The following is a 21,279-nucleotide window of genomic DNA, read 5'->3' as shown; positions in this document are numbered from 1 at the left end:
CATGGAAATGGGACTTTGGGGATGAAAGGAAACCATAATTTTGTGGCGGGATTAATTTGGAGACATGAGCGATGCCAAATGAAATCCCTGTCAAAACCTCTGCTGATTCTTTTCATCGCCTGCAGATCCCTGAGAAATCTGTTCCCCATGGCGTTTATGATTTGACAGTCCAGTAGTTTTGGACTTAGTTCCCCCCTGATACCTCTGACATGTTGACATTAAGTGGTTTCCGAGACAGGCAGCACCCATATTTCAATCACCATTAAGCAGAGGGTATTTGGCGTTAGTTTGGATGGAAAAAAGGGCCCGGTGACAAACAGACATTCACAGATACAACGGCAGGCAAACAACTGTAATTACATTAGAGGGCGAGCGGCAGCCATTTCCTGGGAGTGCAGGAAGGTAAATATAATCCACATCTGACCCTAAGATCTATCAAAAAACACAGGACTGATTGTTTACAAGTGTCCTTGTCGAATGTCCTTTTCTGCACATCAGTCCTGTCAGCTGGAAGAACTTTGTACTTTCTCACCACTTTTTACTTTGACATAACCCTGCAAGAAAAAAAAACAAAAAAAAACAGGAATATCGTCGCCTACACACTTTTGTTCTGTGGAGTACAGAGGAATTCCATTGTCAGCTTGGTACTTTTTCAATTTAGTTAATCATTGAATTGAATGTTTGTTCTTCTGATCATCAATTTCTACATAAAAAATATAGAAATTCAGGACTGTTGAGCACAAACAAGCATCATGGAGACTATATAATGATGTTTTATATGATGTTTTTCTTTATTGATTGCATTGCTCTTAATTATTTGTGTTGTGCATGACTCCTGATAAGTAAACTAATATTAACCTAATTTAGATATTGTTTTCAGACTGTTTGAATATGTTTGATATGTGCTAAATATGCCAAATTGAGATGAGAGTATAAAAAGTTATTAGGATGGATGCACAATATTGGACATTTGTCAATATCCAGTACACAAATATTTTCCAACTCATTTTCAATTCCTGATATCAATACATGCACGTATATTTTTCACCAGTCTTATTGTTCAGACAAAAAATATGATGCTTTTCAAAATGTACAGATTCACTGTAGGCAGAATTAGGAAACTGCTGCTGAAAGTGTTTTTTTTTTCTCTTTGTTCTTTACAAAATCTTCAAAATTACCAGGATGGCACCTCTTAGGATGATAATTAAATTTGTAGTGTTGAAGGAATATGATTTGACTCCTCCTTGCATGACCACAGCTGAACAATCGTTGGAAATATAAACTTTTATATTTGTTTTAGACACTTTAAAACACCTCCACAATGTAGACATTATCACGTTGTGTGTGCATAATTTAAACTTCATACATACGATATTTCATTTTAAAGCCAGTACTGATGATGTGCTGATATTATCGTGCATCCCTAATTAATAGACCAAAAATATTAAATAGAACAGCAATAATATTTGAATTTCTCAATATTAAATTCATAATATTATGAGTAATACCCAAAATAAATATTTAATAATGTTAAATGTATTCACAATAATGGCACAGAAAGTCTGTTGCACAGAAATATTCAGGTATTTATGGGATCCATACATATTTTCATTGTCTGCATCATGTTTGAGAATTTGTAATTGAGTCAAAATGGTTACCAACTTTCACATTAAAACATAAGCAGATGTTTATACAATGTCAATAATTAATAAGCAATGATGTAAAGAACGCTATTTATAAATGTTATAATTTTTAAAATGTGCCTATATTGATTCCTTGTTAGATCACTAAACCTCTGAATAGGTTGGACACCAGTTTAAGACAGTAAAAGTCTCTACATTAAAGGTAGAATCATTAGGATTTGTCTGAGTTGTTTGTAAATGTACCAGAAAGATGCCAGGAAATACCAACATACTGACGAGCACAATGAGGGCAGTCAGTAAGGAAATAAAGACAGAGGAATGCAGGGTGTCTGCAGATACAGACACCACAACACACTTCTGATCGCTAAATGTTTATATCTGTCTGTCTATGTTTTTTAGGAAAATGTTGCATATTATACCTTTAATACAATACAGAAATATTCATATAAGAATTTGGACTGATTTTGCACAAGCCAAGAAATCTGAAGATGTTGCCTAAAGAAAAGATGATGAGCATTTTTCACTATTAAAAAAGGAAAGACAGAGTCTGCACACTAGATAATGTTAACATACCACCGTGTGACGAGTCTGGAACACATGGCTTGTTTTTGACATTTACTTATCACATTTTGGGATGCGTTTTCTTTTGCAAACTTTTTTTTTCATTTTTCACAACTGAACAACAACTGAAACCTTATGAAAGAGTTATATGTTAATTTAAAAAAAGAAGTGTGCATGTGCAACTAATTTATTGCAAAGTGTTCTAAGATGGCGTTATCGCTTTCAGCAAAATGTTTTTATTCTTGTGCGGCATTTTGACAAACTTCAGTGCCTCATTGTTGACTTGTTGTTGACTCATTGTTATCTTCAGGTCCATCTCACCGGTTTCAGGTTTGTCTCAGTAGAAATTTGCAGCGCTACAAAAAAAAAAAAAAAAAAAAAAAATGTTGCAAGAAGATGAAATAAATGCAATTTTTCCTACTGAGCATTTTTCATTCCACCTCCCTCCTCATCCCTGCCCAAGCCCTTGACGCCCACAAATCGCACCTTGCATGAACATGTCCACCTTCTTGTTTGTGTACGAGAGAAAATTAGCATGATTCTCCCTGGTCGCTTCCATTCAAATTCAACCTGCATTGGTATGCACACACGCTGACACACACATGCACCCACACAGAGGAAACCCAAACACAGCAACCCACATCAACTGGGACTTTATGAATCTCATATCTTCCGGATATACCTGCATACTACATGGCTTACTGCCTATCCACCTGAAATCCAACCAAACAAAGAAATATATTCCCTCAGTAGAACTCTCTCTTACCGGAGGCTTTGCAACCACCACCTGAGCTCCATTTAAGCAAACTTCCAATGTAGAAGCTCACATTCAATTTGAGACCAGGAGAAAACGGATCTAACAACTAGGCGGGCAAGCCATCGCTGTTAGAACTTTATGTGTGTGGATTCTGAGTCTTTTTATTTTCCTCATCCCCTGGGTCTCTGCTGTCTTGTCCAGCTGTGCTTTGCTGCCAGAAGACAGTTCTTCGGTGAGGTGAGAGTTTCTGCTGTGCAGGGGAGAAAAGTTACATGCAGTAAACTTCCACGGAGAGTCAGAGAGGCTCCTCTGTTGTGGGGGAGTGGGACTGCAGAGTGAAGGGTGAGGGCTGTGGAAGATTGGGGGGGATGGGGGATAAGGTCAGTCGACTGACTCCTGCAGTGTCTGGCAAGTAGCAGGCTTTCTGCAAGATCAGAGCTGCATTTTTTCCTGAAATGCTGTTGCCTTCGCCATCCTTTAACTGACATCCAGCCGTACTTTACACACCCTCCTCCTAAACACAGATTAAAGATTTGCCTGTCAAGGGTTCACCGCTGCTGCTAGACAAGCCAACAACTTCCCTCTGATTTAACTTTCATACCTTTTTACGAACCTGCTGCAATACATTATGGATGATGCAGAAGGTCAGGACAAGATCACAAACGGGAAAGCCACTGCCCGCAAACTTGTGTCACTCCCCCTGCAAAAACACACAACAAACACACAACGGATGGTCCGTGTTTTCCATCGCAAGATCGGAGTTTTCAACTGGACGTATTTGTTCTGCAAGTGCACCTTGTCCATCGGTATAGAGTCGGTAGGGTGAAGGGGGCTGTCCCTTTGAAATGATAAGTAGAGTCTTCCTACTCTGAGGGACTGTCATTGAAGTCTTTGTTTGCCCATCGGTGGCTCAGAGGCGTCTGTGAACTTGAGGGTCGGCACAGAATAGAAATGACCATGTAACCTACTTCGAGGTCACCTAATGAAGCAAAATGTATTCATATATTTTCCTGGTTGTATTAGTTCACGCAATATGCTTCCCTTTGAAGCCCAAGGTTGCAGGTTCATTTTTGAAGTGGTTTTCAATCATCCCTTGGCATTGAAGTTTCTTTTGTGCTCGGAATCTGGGCTGCACAGGGCTACAGGTCCTGTTCATCCTCAGAATATCTACATATGGTCCATAGCCCGTGAGATTCTTTTAATTTTACTGTATGTCACAGAAGAGTGGGTATTGAGGAATTTAAATTCTCTAAAATACAGGAGACCAGTCAGAAAAAAGGCCCACAAACTCCAACAAGTGAATATTTAGGACAGGATGCATCTGTGCGAGTCTTTTTTTTTTTTTTCTTTCTGACCGTCCATCCCCTGGGCTGCTGTGGTTCGTCCAGACCTGCTGCGGCAGAGTTGCCTCAAGCAATTTTTCCCCTCCATCATCACCTGTATTAAACACTCTCACACACCCCATCCCCACTGACATACCACCCCCTGCTACCTCGCCACATCCCGGACCCATTTCCCCACATTTTCGAGGCTCTTCCTAGCTGGACCCCCTGGTTGGATTCACAGCAGGGACCCCTCCAGCCCATCAGAGAAGTAATTCACACTCTGCCTCATTTGAGTTATTTACTCTATTACCACCCTGGCTGGCCCATTCCTCGTAGCTACCCACTGAGACCTGGAGCTCAGGCTGTGTACCCGGGCTTCCAGCAGGACTGGCATTGCCATCCAACAGCACCCCCCTCCTCCAACGCATTATGGCGGGTGCTGCCACCTCAATCTGCAGCTGGCACAGTACTGGGGGGGGGGGGGGGTCAGGTTGGAGATGAGTGTGGAGATTGCTCAGCTAGGTTGGAGTAGAGAGGTGTGGATGGTGTGTGTTTATGTGCACGTGTGTGTGTGTGTGTGTATGTGTCAGGCACATCCTCTCCCCATTGGTAGTCTTCTGTAAGTCATTATCACACCCAAAGCCTGTGCTTCTCTCAGATGACTCGATAGATTTACATGACTCCGTCTGGGGAGCTGTGAAAAAGACAGGGTCCAGTGAAGAGATGAGAGAGAGGACCGCACCATCATCCTCTCCAAAATAAGAAGAGGGACGGCACAGTCACACCTTAATAAAAAAAAATGCCTTTTTGGGGGGTGGATGGCGCTCCTCATACTTCACACAATAGGCACAAGTCTCCATCTCTCCCATTGTAGAATTGAAATAGCCCTTCTCATCAAAGATCCCCCTCGAGCTCATCTGCCAGGGTAAGAAATGAGTGATTTCGCCCATCTTCTTCATCTCATTTCAATCTCAAATCATGTCCTTTCTTTCACATATTACTATTCAGTATTATTCCAGCCTTTATGGACTTACCTGACTGTAATACATTGTCTTCAGTGTCTGACAGGGTCCCAGAGAGAGGCACATAGCCAATTGGTGAGACTATTTGTGGTGCTATTATAGTTCTGTTGCAAATAGCAGGGGAGCTCCGAGCTGTTGTTTGCAGGGACAGTCAGCTTTTCACATATCAGGGACAAGAAGTAATTTGCAGTCCACGGGTTTAGGTACATTTGTACAACTAAAAGCATATGCAACACACACTTGATTTCTTAGCTGCCAAGATAAGTTTCAGACATGCATGTTGCAGGGATCTGGTGCTGACTTACCAACTTACCAAACTTTCCACAGACACAATAAAACAGCAGTATGGAAAGAAAGAAGGAAAGAATTAAAAGACACGTTATTTCTGTCACATCATTTATAATCTTCCAGATCTAACTGATTGCCCAAGCTCTGTCCCTCAGAGACAAAGAACAAAGACAAGGCAATGTGCTGATATGGTAATGTTAGATCACTGGCTCTGGTCTCTGGACTTTGCCTTAGTGAAACTGACCGTTTCCTCAAATTTTACATTATTTATACATCTGCAGACCCAGAGTCTCATTTCAGGTGTGAGCAGTCTGGCTGCCAGACCAGAAACATGAGGAAGAAGAAAAGAGTGTAAAAGCAGTACTGAGGGTCTAACTTGGCTATACACTGTGATCTAGTACTGTAGGGAGTTGCTTTTTAAATTGCCCAAATATTAACTAGTGCATGCAAGTACATTTAACTTATACTTAAAGGGGCACTTTTCTGTGATGTGAACAGTGAAGACAACAGGAAATCTGCATTACAAACTGGTGGTGTGGGGTTTGAAAGAAGTGGACATTCAGGACATAAAGAGGATGGGGGTTTGGACAGATACAGATACTAGATACTAGATACTAGATACAGCCTTTCACATTGTGCACTGATTTCACAGTTTTCTTACATGCTTGGAAGGAAAGTGAGGTGAGGTGTTCTGCAAGTTCACTGCTGGATGCCACTAAATCCTACACACTAGTCCGTCTCGATGTTTACATCAGTACTTTCCAGCTGGGGCTACAGAAGACAATAAAAGAGACAAGTCTCAAGCAGTCGATGGAGGTATCAAGCAAAGTTAAATATTCTTGTCTTTGAGTTAGCTAGCATACTAAGGTTGACAGATAATAAGACTGTCACCTCCAGTTTTTGCTGAAGACCAACCCCTGTCGACTGTGTCTCCTCAACCATTTTCTCATATCACCACACAGCAGGAAGCATGCATCCAATCATGGATGCTCTGCTTGTGACAATGTGGGATGTAAACTTTAATGGTGTCCTCACTGAGGGAGCCTGTGCAGTGATATAATTAGTGGATGGTTTAGCAGACAGAAAGTTCCTACATGAAACTGTTCACAACAAGGTCAGTGGATTTTCTTGAGTAACCAGGTCATGATTTCTGCAAAGAGACATTGCTGATGAGTTTTTCAGATTCATCTTTTGGAGCACTGGGCATCACAAGCTGAGTACACCAAGTAGTATTGAAACATATCCAGTTAAACAATACTATTTGAGCAAGGGAAACATACATTATCAGTCTGAAAGAGTAACTAGTATAAAAAAATGATTATATAACTTACAAAATAACCTCATCCTCAACTTTCATTCATTCATTCATTTCCTGTATCCGCTTATTCTATAAGGGTCGCGGGCTGCTGGAGCCTATCCCAGCTGACATTGGGCGAGAGGCGGGGTACACCCTGGACAAGTCGCCAGTTCATCGCAGGGCTGACACATAGACAGACAACCACTCACACTCACATTCACATTCATTCACGCCTACAGGCAATTTTTTTAGAGTCACCAATTAACCTAGCATGCATGTCTTTGGACTGTGGGAGGAAACCGGAGAACCCGGAGAGAACCTATGCAGACACGGGGAGAACATGCAAACTCCGCACAGCAAGCCGGGGGGGATTGAACTCAGGACCTTCTTGCTGTGAGGCGGCAGTGCTAACCACTGCACCACCGTGCCGCCCCATCCTCAACTTACAACCATAAATTGTTATCACATATCAGAGTGCTGTGTTATGTTCCAGCAGTGATTATAACAAATTTGGTGTAATAGATCTCATTTTCAGACATATTCGTGTTAGTGCATTTGGAATCAGCTGACAGAAAACAATCCTTTGTTATTGTATTAATGTGTGTGTGTGTGTGTGTGTGTGTGTGTGTGTGTGTGTGTGTGTGTGTGTGTGTGTGTGTGCACGCACGCGTGTACCTGTATGTGCAGAGGTGTGTCAGAACAGCTTCGGAGTGTTACGATTGGTGTTTGCCCTCTTGTCCCTGCAGCTCTCCTTGGTCGAGTCGCGGCAGCAGGTGTTGATGCCGCCTCTATTCAAAGTGTCGCTCACACCATTTAAAACGTGAGGACACTCTGCTGTTTTGCATACGTTCGGTTTCTGGGGTCTCCGCACTCGAGTCCGTCCGGGTGGGATTTGATCATTGACACATCAAATTGACTTCCTAACAGTTTCCTTTGCTCCTTTTTTTTTTTCTCTTTCTTGACTTTTACATATATTCTTACTTATCACTTACTCTATCCATTTTGTCCAGTGTCACTTTGCTCTTTCTCCTTCTGTTATTTGGCTTTTGATTATTTCGTCCTCATATACCAAGGTTTGAAGAATGACACATTCCTGGAAAGACAGAACACCATCCCTGCAAACAATTTAACTCTCAATGGCCGTTGTAATAGCTGTCTGTAAAAATAGCTGTAGATGAGTGGAACTAGCTCAAGGGTCTGATACTTTTATGATCACAAGAGCCAAAAAACAGAAATTAAAAAAATCTGTCTGGAGCCACAACCATTAAATTCTCTAGTTTCTTTTGAGACTATTCTCTTTCTTTGGATTTGGCTCCACAGCGAGCTTTTGGAGACTCAAGACTAGCAAACTTCAAAATTTCCAGGAAAAGGTGCCAAGCTGTACGCTCATTTTAGTCACAAAATATTAAAACTTTTTTTTTATTTGGTGTATAGGCTTCACATTTTGGCCAACTGCAGAATGTAAGAATTATTTTAGCCTAAGGATGCAAATTTTAAACACTTTCCTCAGTCGATCATTGTTAATATTATTGATCAATTAGTCATCGTCAGAAAAACATAAAAAGTTTGCTGACACCAAACAACACCAAATGCATTTTTTTCCTCCTCATTCAAAGCTTTATGTCCACAGCAACATGTTGCATATTCTCTGACAGCCCATGAAACATATACAGACAACACATAAACACATAAACTTGAACATAAGATAACGTTGGTGTGAACCTATAAAAATAATCTGTTATATTTCAGATCTTTATTTGATTGAATAACGATTAAATTTTACTTGATCGACCAAATTCTTATCAACTGATTAAAGACCTTTGATTAATCGTTATCATCCCTACTTTCGACCTGCAACAAAGAAATTCAAATGTTAACAAAGCAACAGTTTTTCATTTCCATATAATTTTTTGCCAAAGCCTCAGGGAGCCACTGTAGAGGGGCAAAAGAGCTGCATGTGGCTCTGGAGCCGCAGGTTGCAGACCCTTTTGCAGACCCTTTTTTCCTACATAATAAACCAAAACTGTACTAAACCTTTGTTAAAAATTAATAATACATTTGACACACACACACACACAAGTTCTGCTTTTTGAGAAACATAAGCAGTAAAACCATTTCCTATAAATTTGCAGATAGTCTAGTCTAGGATCTACTGTGGGTGGGGGCTGTTTGGAAGGGACTTCAACAGACTGTGTTACAAAAATACAGCTGATGGTGAACTCTGAAGTGTCCTCCGCAGCAACACTTAAACGTTACACTTAACAAAAGTCTTCAGACAGCACGACTCTGCAAAGTGTTGCTAAAAAGATTGTTGCGCATTTGCGTCCAGGGTTCTACTGTCTCACAACCTGTCCATTTTTACTGTAGCGGGATATTATTAGAGCCACTGTAAATATGTTATTTACAACACCAACACCCAATTATTATTGTTTTCATCGTTTATCAATGTCACAAGTTTATGAAACATCACTAACAATACAAACAGGGAGGCACAAAGAGGAGCTTATTGTTTCCTCATTGTTAGTTTTAATCACTCTGAAATATTAGAAGCAAAATAAAACAATAAATAAGAATTATAACTTTTCAGCGGTGCAGCTCTGTGTAGGGTTAAAAATCCGACCACATCTTGTTCAACCTTTATTTCTTGTCTTTCTCTCATCTCCTGTCATCTCTTCACTATCACTGCCTAATAAGGTCGGAAAATGTTCTCAACAAACAACAAGAACAAGGAACAAAATAAACAACTAATTATGGTGATGAAAAAAACATCCACCAACACAACACCTGTTAAAACTGTGAGAAGACATTAGGGTGTTTGATTTCACTATCAGTTAATGATTATTTCCTTGACTGATCTGATAATTGACTGGTCCAAAAATGTCCAAATGTCCAGAAAACTGTAAAAGAAAGAAGAGAGAAAGTAACAATAAAAATATAAAATTATGGTGAGAATAACTCCGAATAACATTCCATTTACAAATGATGCATCACATGGTAAAACAGTAAAGTTAAACATTTTTTAACAAACTTGTGTTTTTTAACTACAAATAAAGACTTCGTGTGCTGTTTAAGGAAAATAAAAAGGAAAAAGACAATATAAGAAAAGAAAATGTAATCTGTAACACTTGTTTTACAATGTTTTATCTCTTCCACTAAATGTCTCAAAGTAAACTTTCAGAGCTCATGTCCTTTTCAGGGAAGCCGAGCTCCCATTAGCTCCCCTACAATTCAAACTATGAGCAGGACGCTGAAACTAAATGGAATGCAGTCATTTTTAACATGATGAATTACACCCGTGCTTCTCTTGCTATGACATGACAAAGTGTCTGCTGTGAAAAAGGTCAATTAATCGACGAAACATTTCACCGCTAAAAGATTCTGTACAAACCACTGTACCTGTGTGAGTGTGTGTGTGTGTGTGTGTGAGACTCCCTTTAGAACAGGCTGAATATCTGAACCTCTCCCCTCACTATCTTTCCACCGCTCATATGGGACCACCTCTCATCCTTCCCTTCATTATCCATTCTTTCCACTACTCTTTTTTTTTCCTTTCTCGCAGCTCCTCATCATCTCTTCCCCTCCCTCTCTGTTCGTCTGTCTGTCGGTCTGTCTGGCACCTTGAGCACCGCTAAGCCTTCAACCAGTGTCAAAACGTACGGAGCTGGAACAGTGGCTCTGCTGTGTTTGGGTGGTGGCATTCAACCTAGCACACACACACACACACACACACACACACACACACACACACACACACACACACACACACACACAGAAGCAAATGTGCACAAATACAGCCGTTTGCACTGTGAATACACACTTGTTTATACACACACATGCACTCACACATGAATACACACATACAAACACAAGTTCAGGCTCGTGGAAGTATGATCTGTCACACACACACACACACACTGTACTGTATGTGGATAATAAACAGCAGAGCAGCAGAACATCAGTCACATGTGTTTGCATTATGGCATGGAGACAGATATGACACAAACCATCCCCTTACCAACAACACATTTACACACACACATATGGTGATACTGTAGTTATTGAGTCAGACAAGTCAAAGCCTTCCAAAGTTGGTGTGTGTGTGAGAGGATGTGTGAGTGAGTGTGTGTGTGTAATAATCCATTGGTTCTGTTCTGTGCTGATTCCGGGCGCTAAGCCCTGCCACAATTATTCAAATCCAGGCTTTTAGTTGCAGCACACCTCTCTCCATGGGCCTATGAGCCGGTAATCTTGCCTTTGGCCCTGCATTTCAAATGGCCTTAACTCCCATAAGGAATGCATATGAAGAGGAGCCACTAGTGGCTTAATCCGCCCTGTTTAAGTTGCTGAAACGTACACCTGTCACGCTGTCTCGCGCCAGAGCTTGTGGCTACTGATAGCTGGGCTGTAAATCCAAAGGCATGTAGCTTTTTAGCCCTTCTTTAAAAAAATATTATCATGCTGTTCTGGGGGGGAGAGGTGTGTGTATGGGGGGGGGGGGGGGGGCGTACAGACAGAGAAGACCCCCTCCTGTCCTTACACCATTTCATGTTTTCTCTCTATTTCTTGCTCCTTTTTTTTTTCTTTTTTCTGTCCTGTGTCTGACTCACTTTATTTCTGCTACTCTCTTCTTCCTCTTCTTTTTTGACCAGCATACAATAAGCTGTTCAATCAAAATATCTTTTATTGTTTTATTTGATCAAATTACCTGCACTTTTGTTAATTAAAATCTGATTCTTTATATTGAGCCAACCAATAGAAAGTATTGGAAATACTGAATAGGACTTGCATTAGCTGTCAACTATTGAACTAATTGCCATGTATTTTGATATATCAAATAATTGGACCAAACAACAAATTGATCAGTCAAGAAAATCATCAACAGGTTAATAAAAGTTAAACTTTGCATCAGTTGTGTGTGATAGTTAGACACTGAAGATGTTTAGATAATCTGATAATAGTGTATAACTAATGACAGCTTGGTCAGCAGCCCTACGATTCAAACAGTGACGCTGTAGGTACGCCTCTAACATACGTTTTGCACTTGTAGGGCTCTGTGGTCAAGTTAGCAATAATAAATATGTAACATTTGGGTAGACTTTCAAAATAAAGGCATAAAAACTTCTTGGTTAGTTTGGGAAAATAAATATAAAATTAAAATGTTACCAGAGCAGCCGTGACATCACCCATAAGGTTTTTGGGGGAGTTTTTCCTTACTCTTTAGAGGGTCTACAGGGCAGGGAGTGTTGCAGACTGTGCAGATTGTAAAGCCACTTGGTGCAAATTGTGAGTTTGGCCTATACAAAGAAAATGTGATTTGATTTGCTTATTACTTATATAAGTTCATGTAAGTTGTTGACTATTGACATCAAAGCCTGGTCTCCTGGGTAAAAATCCTCTGTTTATTCGACTCATACAGCCACCCCACATCCTGCATATCACTCTTTGTACCACAGCACCTCACCCCAATGGCACAACAAAACATAACATTAGAGAGGCTCGTTTTAAAGTAACAAAACCCCAATGATTCTTATTTTCAGGTGATTATTCACCAATGAAAACACACTCATGAATATTACATTCGATTTCTGCCATATTCTGCCAATTAATCCCTGAAAAATCTTTACAAATCTTTAAGGAAGCAGAAAGCATTGTCTCCACCATAAGGCTCCAGCTACCTATTACAGTTAAAAAGGAGCAGAACACTCACTGCTTTATCCACACACAAACACACACACACACACACACACACATACACAGACACACACACCAACTAAAACACCCGGTGTCTGTGGGAAGGGACAGCTCAGCTCAGGACAGCTGCACAGCAGCCTCAGGTAAGACAGAAACTCTCATCCTCTTACACAAGGGACCAGCATGTACTCGACATCTGTCGGCGCGCACGCACACACACACACAAACACACACACACACACAGACAGTCTTTGAACTTTTTTTTTTCTTGGCTAACAACAAGCTTTTGTTTGAGCCGGCCACAAATGCTTCAAGTAGACAACTTTGCAACTTGGTACAAATCTCCCAAACTCTCACAAGTGCTGATGAGAGCATGTGGTGACCAGAGAGAGGGGACTTCTCACACACACACTCAGCCTCCCAGCGCTCTTCAGCTGGCATGTGTGAGGCCCAGCGGCTGCTCGCTGCCAGCCTGTCTGGGTCTGGACTTTTACCCAGAAGAGGGGTACTGCCAGCGGGCCGATGCTCTACCCATGGCCCAGGCCTGAAATAAGGCCTTCAGAGGTTTGGTCCCGCCAGTGTGTGCGTACGTGTGTGTGTGTTTAATATGGCTGTATGTGTTGGCAGTGGTGTGTTGGCCATCTGGTTATCTGGCCCCTCTAGGACCACACATGGCATTACAGTAGCATTACAGCTGCCACAGCTATTTACAGGCCCACACACTCGCAGGGACACACACACTGTACAGTGCCACCACAGAGCCACCCAGATAGGTACACTCTTAGAAATAAGAACTACAAATGGGTTCCTCCTGAGGTTCCACTGAGAAAAAAAATCAAGGTTTTTGTTCTTGGTAGAACCTCCTGGGTGGGTTGTTGATAAAATCCTTGAAATATGAACGCATTCTCAGAAGAACCCCCTGGGTAGGTTCTAGATAGATTCCTTTGAATATAAAAGGGTTCTTGGTAAAACCCTGGAATATGAAAGGTTTTCTTGGAACTCCCTGGTTCTTGTTATCACCCTTGGAAGAGGTAAAGGTTCTTGATAGAATCCCCAGAGAGAGTTCTGGGTGGAACCATCACACCGTAGAAGGGTTCTCTGTAGAACCTCATAAGGGGTTCTGGTTTAACCTTTTGCAGATGGTTCTAGGTATATAACCATTTCTGTTGGGTTCTAGGTAGAACTCTCTGAATTCCTTTTTCCAACATGGAATTGATCCCATTTGGATTCAAGCACCTAATTTTGAACAATTTGTAGCATTTCCACCAAAACAAAAACCTGGTTCAGAACCTGAAAAGTTGGTTCCCAACTGGAATTACCCTTGATTACAGTGGTTCTGCTAAAAACTTGTGGAAACATGGGCTGCTTCGATTGATGGCACCAAGGTTTCAAGGATTTAAAAAGGAAGCATTTCAAGAACCAGAGCTTATTTGGTGGAATGACCAAGATAGAACTTTTCCACCAACTTGGATCCAGTTGCAACATTTCAACCAAAATTAAATTGTTTTGAAAGCCCAAAAGTTGGTTCCCAGCTTGAACCAAAAATAGCAGGTTTTCCTTGAGAACCAAAGTGGGCGTGTCATATTTTACAGAGTTGTTGTTCATTGTGCAGCACCCTCTGTTGATGCAGCCTTCATTACAATTGTTCCACTTGAAACTAGGGGAAACGCTGGTTCAATAGATTCCAAGAATCTTGAAAGGAACTGGTCCAAGAACCAGAGCATACTTGGTGGGAAACAGGCCTGAAGAAAGGACTTCTTTTTATAAAGACTTAGAAATAGGGCTAACTAGAACCATAACAGGTTCTTCAGCTTGTCCTATTTCTAAGAGTCTATAGATACATACACAGTGAGAGACACACCCATTCACTCAAAAACATGCACATATAGGCAGAGAGAAACTTTCCTCAGTGAACATATTACACAAGGACACACACATGCACATGCAACACATAAGCAGAGATTTCTATCACAGGGACACACACACCTGAACACACACACAAACACAGACAGGTACACACACACATGCACAGATGCAGGCAGACTGAGACGCTCTCACCCTGTAACTCCGCCACCCCACATTCTGTTGGCTTCATTGTCCATGTTCTTATGTAATTTATGAAAATGCGATGTGCTGTTTGTGGTGCTATGTGATCCATGGCCACCCAATGTTCTCCGCCACCTGCTCGGTGTTTGGAGTCGGGGTCTTAATGCGACGGCGTGGGCGACACTGGACAGACCGAGTGCAGAACAGCCAGTGACTCACCAGGCTTCAAAAAAGCCAATCCAGAGAAATAATTGAAAATAAGAGGCCCTTATGAGAGGTCAATGTGGCTAATGAGCAGCAGGCATGTGTGATTTCTTACACTGGTATCTGCAAACCTTCTTTTGTTCACTTTGTGGCTTTTTGCTACTGTATTTTTCTCTTTCTTTGTTACTTAAAAGTAATGCTTTGGAGTTAGTTTTTAGGGGTTGGCAGCCAACGCAGCGTTTTGTGTACAGTAAGAGTCAGTTTGGCACTAGACAACAGGGTGGAAGGTTGCATAACTATTGTGACTTCTGGCTGACTTCTTTCCTTTTGAGTTCTTAGCACTGTATTGTATTCCCTCACTCCACTTGTTCTTTACCAGCTATCTGCAGTGGTGGATGCTCACAGATGGTGACTTGTGATCTTTTAGATTTAAACAATGTCCCTGGATAGAGGGCATCTAATCCAAAAGGAGAACATTGTTCTCTTTCTGTAGCATTCAATGTCCACTCAGTATTTTTGAACTTAAAAAAATGTCTTTACCAAAAGTTGAGATGAAAAGAATTATGTCGTGTCACAGGGCTTGCATTGTTGAACTCTCCATGTTCTTAAACTACTTCATGGAGTCATATCAATGCCAAAAATATTTGCGCTTGTTTTTGCTACAGTTTAACTTAGTTTAGAAAGTTCCAGGAAACAACCATTATAATCCTGAAGTGACACAAAGGACGACCAGTCCACTAAACTTACTATTATAGTTTTCAATACTGTAAGAACTTTGATGTGGGGTTGTATGAAGTATAGTCAGTGTATTAGTTACAGTGGATGCTGATCAGCATGCCATCAGTAAGGAGGAGCAGCAAGGGGCAGCCTTTTCTGACAGGAAGCCGCTGTAATATAAGCCAAATACTCCACAGGTGAAATCAGTCATTTTACCTCACAGGACATCAGACTTTCTGGTCTAGTGCTGCCTTGGTCTGCTAGCTTCGTTTGTATTATTGTATGACTTTTGTAAATCTGAACTATCCTTTTTACACACTGAAGTCATACAATAACACAAACCAGCAGATCAAGGCAGTGGAGGTAGGCAGTAGGTCAGAAACACTTGTGTTCTGCGAGGTAAAATTACTGATTTTGTATATGGAGTTTGGTTGGTTTGGAGAAAGCAGTATTTTGTTTATATCACAGCAATTTCCTGTCAGAAAAAAGGCTTCTGTTAGCAAAGCAATGTGGAGAAAATATTTTAAATAAAGTGTATACTTAAACGTACATTAATTTTCTCAGGTGGACCATTTTTAAGGGCTGAAAGAACCTTTTTTTTGCCAACTTCATCCACAGCTGTTCATTGCTTAGCTTCTGTGCTGGTGCTGCTATCTGCTTCTCTGAACTCAGGGCATGCAACTGTATGTAACACATTCACTATCAATAAGTACCCCAACTCAAAATGATCTGAACTATCCCTTTAAAGCTGCAATAAAGTGATAAGTGACCACTTGGGGGCGAAGGATTATAAAACAAAGTCCCAGAAACACAGACCTGATCAAATTATCTTACTTATCACGTTGTTATCACTAAGATATTAGCAACCAATTGCCAGTCATTTTTGCTTCATTTTGGAAAATATCTGGGTTATCAGTTGCTAAATGCTCAGCTTTTCATGAACTGAGCATTTTCTTTAGTTCCAGCAAAAGGAAGTAAAATGAGTAATGCTTTATTTGGCCCCATAGTTCCCAATAATTTCCTAGAAATTAACTCATATATAACTGTAATTTTACATTAAAGGACATTACATTCAATTAGATGAACTATTTGTCAGAGACAACAGAATATAAGATTTATTTAAGATGTAAGATTTCCAAACATAAATGATTGACAAATAAATATTACAGTGGTTTAAATGCAGCAGTTCTTTTACAGAATTTCCCCTGGAGATCTTTTAAACTCACCACAACTAATTAAATTAAAATAACTGTCAAAGTACTTTATTTCTATTTTCTATATAATTCGTGCCTACGCTGTTGTTTCTAGTAAGCTTCTCTGAAAATGACTGGAAAATTACAAACCCATAAAATAAAGTGTTACAGTAGAATGAATTTGTCAGGTTTAATATGTTATAGTTATTGATTAGTGCTATGATTTTATGGGTAAACAATTGCAGATTCTTTTACTACATTTACGTGCCTTTAAATGAGCTTTTAACTATATCAAGCAGTCTTCTTCAGGATACATTTACATGGCAGTTTTATACTGGTGTGTATGTTTATGGTTTCTTTTTCTCTGTTGTGAACCCTCCTCCTGACAGGTGGAGTTGAATCAGCTGATCATCTCTGGGAGGTGTGCCTGTCTGCTCCTCTGCAAGCCTCTGCAACCCGCAGTTACCCACAACACACCCCTCTGTGTAAGTCTACAGACGTTTACATGTATCTTTGGAGAAGTGAAACAAAAGAGCAGATATCTTTCCTGAATAAAAATAAAAGCTAAAAGTAAGAAAAGCAATGTCATTTTAACAATTTAGGGGTTGCCTGCAGCGCTTTCATTTGACTTTTTTCATGTGCTGCCTCTGTGTGGTCTGTTTCTCCTATCTACCCATGCATGTTTGACTGAACTTATGCAACACATGCTGTAAAGTTTGCAGCAGCAGTTCTCAAACTTTTTCTTAATAATTTACCCCCTTTGAAATGTTTTTGAGCCCTGTGACCAGAGCGAAACATTTTTGTGAGAAGCAAACTGCATATTTAAAGAGGTATACACAGGGCTTGGATGGACCCATGTGTGAGACAAAAGTATTTGAGCCCTTATTTTTCTTCTCAAATCAGGTGAGCATTTACAGAAAAAGCATTGCAGACAAATCCTTCCTATTTCATTGATTACATCACATTATGCGAAGGCACAGATGCATCTTATCATAGATATCGCCCACATTGCGTTGTCCCCACCCACCTAATTTAACACAGACAAAAGACGGTCAAATCACTTCAATGTGAAGGTGGGACTGTACAACTGGAGATCCTTTATCTAGTCAGGTTCAGTTACAGTCATCTGCCTGTGCAATAATACCCCCATAAAATTAACACTATGATTGAGCTATCACATAATGGCTGAACCTCCAAGTGACTGTTCTCAGGGTTGAATGTCCATTTGATTAGAGGAGGTATTTGGACTGATGGGGCGGGGGGGATAATAGTCCAGCCAGAGGAATCAGAGCACAGAATGAAACGTCTTACGTTTCTCTGACACAGACTGGAAGCAAATGGTGTAAAGCCAAGGTTATATCGATTTTCAGCTAGCCTATAGGCTATCATATCCCTGCTTCTCTGTATTCTCCTTGCTGTATTGCTATGAAATGTCTTCCAGTTCCACATGCACTGGACTCTACGAACATGTCAGAGAGCGAGAGAAACATAAGTGGCCTTGTCAAAATCCATTAAGCTCAATAGTTACAGGGTGGCCTTTTTGGTTAGAGAGAAGAGAAACCATCACAAAAATAACATGTTCCACATTCAGTATTAAGTAGTTTAAGTTAAACAAAAATACAAGTCCGAAGATCCAGTTTCAGCCTTGAAGAAAAATGCTCTACAGAACAAACAAACAAAAAAAAGACAATTTTGTTGTTCTTTGTATTGGGAGTATGAAGATCTGGTAACACCAAAAAGTGGCAGTAGAGTGAATTTAATCTGTGTCCTTGCTACATAGCAACATGGTGCCAGAACCACAGTGATGTAATAACTACAACCATGAATGTGTTAGTGCTACTTAGTCATAGTAGCTACCTGAGCTAGCTAACTTGCTAACTGCAACTGTCAGTTACAGCAGCCATTCTCAACTACTGGTGGGCCTCAGAGCACCATCTAGTGGTTTCAAGAGTCAGTGGTACTGCCAAACAGTTAGATTTTTTTTTCTTGGATAATTTACAAAACTAGTTCATATCCAAATGTACTAAAGAATAAACAGAAATAAAACACTTCCAATTAAAATGCATAATTTCAGTGACCTTTGAGGTCTTGATATCATCACTTCAGTCAAGACACATCATCACGTAGGATGTTAGCTAGCTAGCATTTCCTCAGATGTAATGACAAAAAAATTGCAAAAGGTCGGGAACCTCTGAGTCACGGGATATGTTGACAATTTTTTTTAAGAGGAATATTTGTACTATTCCCTCCTATCTCACCAATTTATGCAAACCATGTTTCTTTTTTCACTGGCTAATACAGACGGGGGTTGAATAAAAGTTTTGGACATCTGGCTTACCATTCTTCTCAAAGATTGGATGAATATATCGCCTTTTCTTTTTTGGTGATTTGTTGGGGTGATACTTGTCATTTTATTGTGCTAGGACAATGCTCTGCAGAGTGAGAGCTGCTCCATAGCATGTATCCCCACCAGGGATAAAAATAAATTATTATACATGGGGATATCAAAAAGAGAAGGAAACCTATTTTCCAGCCATTAATCATTCTTTTGTAAAAACAGAGGATGGAGTGGACTCAAAATTCAAAGCTCCTACCCTCCCCACATTATAAACAAAGTAATTTAGAGCAGTTGTTAACTGACTCAAAAGCAGGCAACAAATCTGTCCATGCACGTTGATTTTTTTCTTCCTGACATTCTCCTGTTATAAATGTAACAATTTATCCTGGTGTAGCATTTACGTCATGTCATCCACTAACAATACAGTACATGTGCTGACGAACACAGTGGAGTGTCAGCCTAATCCCTGTAAAGCAATGACGGTGGTGAAATTACTAAAATTAGCAAACTATGGCTACATGTGTGTTTTTGCCTGACAAATCACCACCACCTTCTGCTTTTCACATTTGGAGAGCCAGTAGGATTTGTGTATTTTCCTCCTCCCCAACAGCCATCACTACACACACACACACATACACACACACACACACACACACACACACAGAAAGAGAGTCCCACACTTCTATGTCCATACTATTATCCATTTTTCACGTCCAATTGCTCTGTTATGGTAATCGTCGAAGGCTTGCCATGGGGTGATTACTCACAGCTGACTTCAGAAGCTTCTCCCTCTTCTCTCCCGCCGTTCTCCTGCTGGCTCTTAATGCACTATTAACCCATTCCTGCTTATTAATTCCTTCCCAGTCATTGCATGGCGTCCACTCCATGATATCTGTCATCATTCCATGCCTATTAGCTCCTCGACCAACAGTTATTCCTAGCGTGCCGCCACACTTCTTCGTCCTCCCCTCCTCCCGCTCCTAACAGTCTGTTTAAGGAAGTGTAATTGCTGTGGGGGGCCTCGGTAAGTAGGAATTTAAGATACTGCCACTATGAGGCCGAGCTGCAATTGTATTCCCGTCGCTCTTGTGTGATTATAGTGTCCGTGATCTTTCATGGCGCTTGTGCTTTTGTATTTTGGTTGGCTACAGTTAAGGCTGTTATAATTGGGTCACAGCTGTGACGATTTCTGCAAGGTTGCTGTTGCCTTTCAGTCATTTCCTGGACAGAGGTACTGTGGTGATTTTATCTTTCGCCTGGTTCAGACCAAAGATTTGCGACAAAACTATCTGAAACTTGCAAGTACTTGCAATGCCTGCAATGTTCTGAAAAGCTGCCAGTTTACACCAATGTGACTAGATGACACGGTGTATCATCTTCATCGCAACTAGGCTACTATCTGTACTTCAGCTCCAACTTGCTGGATATTCAGGCTGTTTTTTGGAGCTGAAAATATAAATGAGCACAGTGATAGTGTGGTACTTGCTACAGTTGCATTTCTAGTATTGATTAAACAGTGAAAATATAAAAAGTGTGTGGGGAGTGAGAGCGGCTTAGTAGAGGGAGAACAGAAAGACATGGACAAGAAAAGGAACCCCAGACCCATGAAAGATCTTGCAAGAGTGATCATTTTCAGCCTAAACCATGATTTTTCCTTGACCCTAACCATGTATTTTCTGTCTCTAAACCTACCCAGATTATAACCACAGCATTGTCACATTATGAAACATTATTACTTTGTACAAGGTGCTCAGTGAAGAACAATGTGTACAAATTTTGCGAAAGTGTTGCAAGTCTTGGCTTCTCCTCAAAACACAACCAAGATACAAAATTGCATTAATTTCTGATAGTTTCACAGCAAAAGTAAACATCCCAGCGACTTCTGCACAACACCTGAATCTGTCTGAATGTGGCCTAAAGTCATGTGTCATGCAGACATGGTTATTCCTCAAAAGAGTTGATAAGGTGATCCTTCTTTTTCCTCCAGCCAGAACTCTGCCATTACTGAAAATTTACTGAAATTTCTATGAGCTAATTGGCGGCTGAAATGTTCTAAAACCAGCCGCTGACTTGACAAGCTGAAACACAGGTGATGCCATCAGCCGACTTGACTTGTGCTGAGATGGGGTTGGATCTAGACAGGCAGCTGCCACCCCTAAAAGATGCTTCGTCAGCCCAGGTTTTGACAATCTAATTC

At 40.7% G+C, this 21,279-nt stretch overlaps 1 long non-coding RNA gene across 1 annotated transcript in view; it reads left to right on the top strand.

Annotated features, from left to right (window-relative positions):
* LOC146315015 (uncharacterized) overlaps positions 1–21,279 on the top strand; it is a 186,871-nt gene that overhangs the window by 40,711 nt on the left and 124,881 nt on the right. The window contains exon 3 of the long non-coding RNA XR_014771834.1: positions 17,134–17,229. This is a non-coding gene — a long non-coding RNA (uncharacterized LOC146315015). The remainder of the gene's footprint in view (positions 1–17,133; positions 17,230–21,279) is intronic.

Source organism: Lutjanus erythropterus, chromosome 14, assembly GCF_056507025.1.
Source record: "Lutjanus erythropterus isolate fLutEry1 chromosome 14, fLutEry1.hap2, whole genome shotgun sequence".
Lineage (NCBI taxonomy): Eukaryota > Metazoa > Chordata > Actinopteri > Lutjaniformes > Lutjanidae > Lutjanus > Lutjanus erythropterus.
This window is presented reverse-complemented; position numbering and strand designations above follow the sequence as displayed.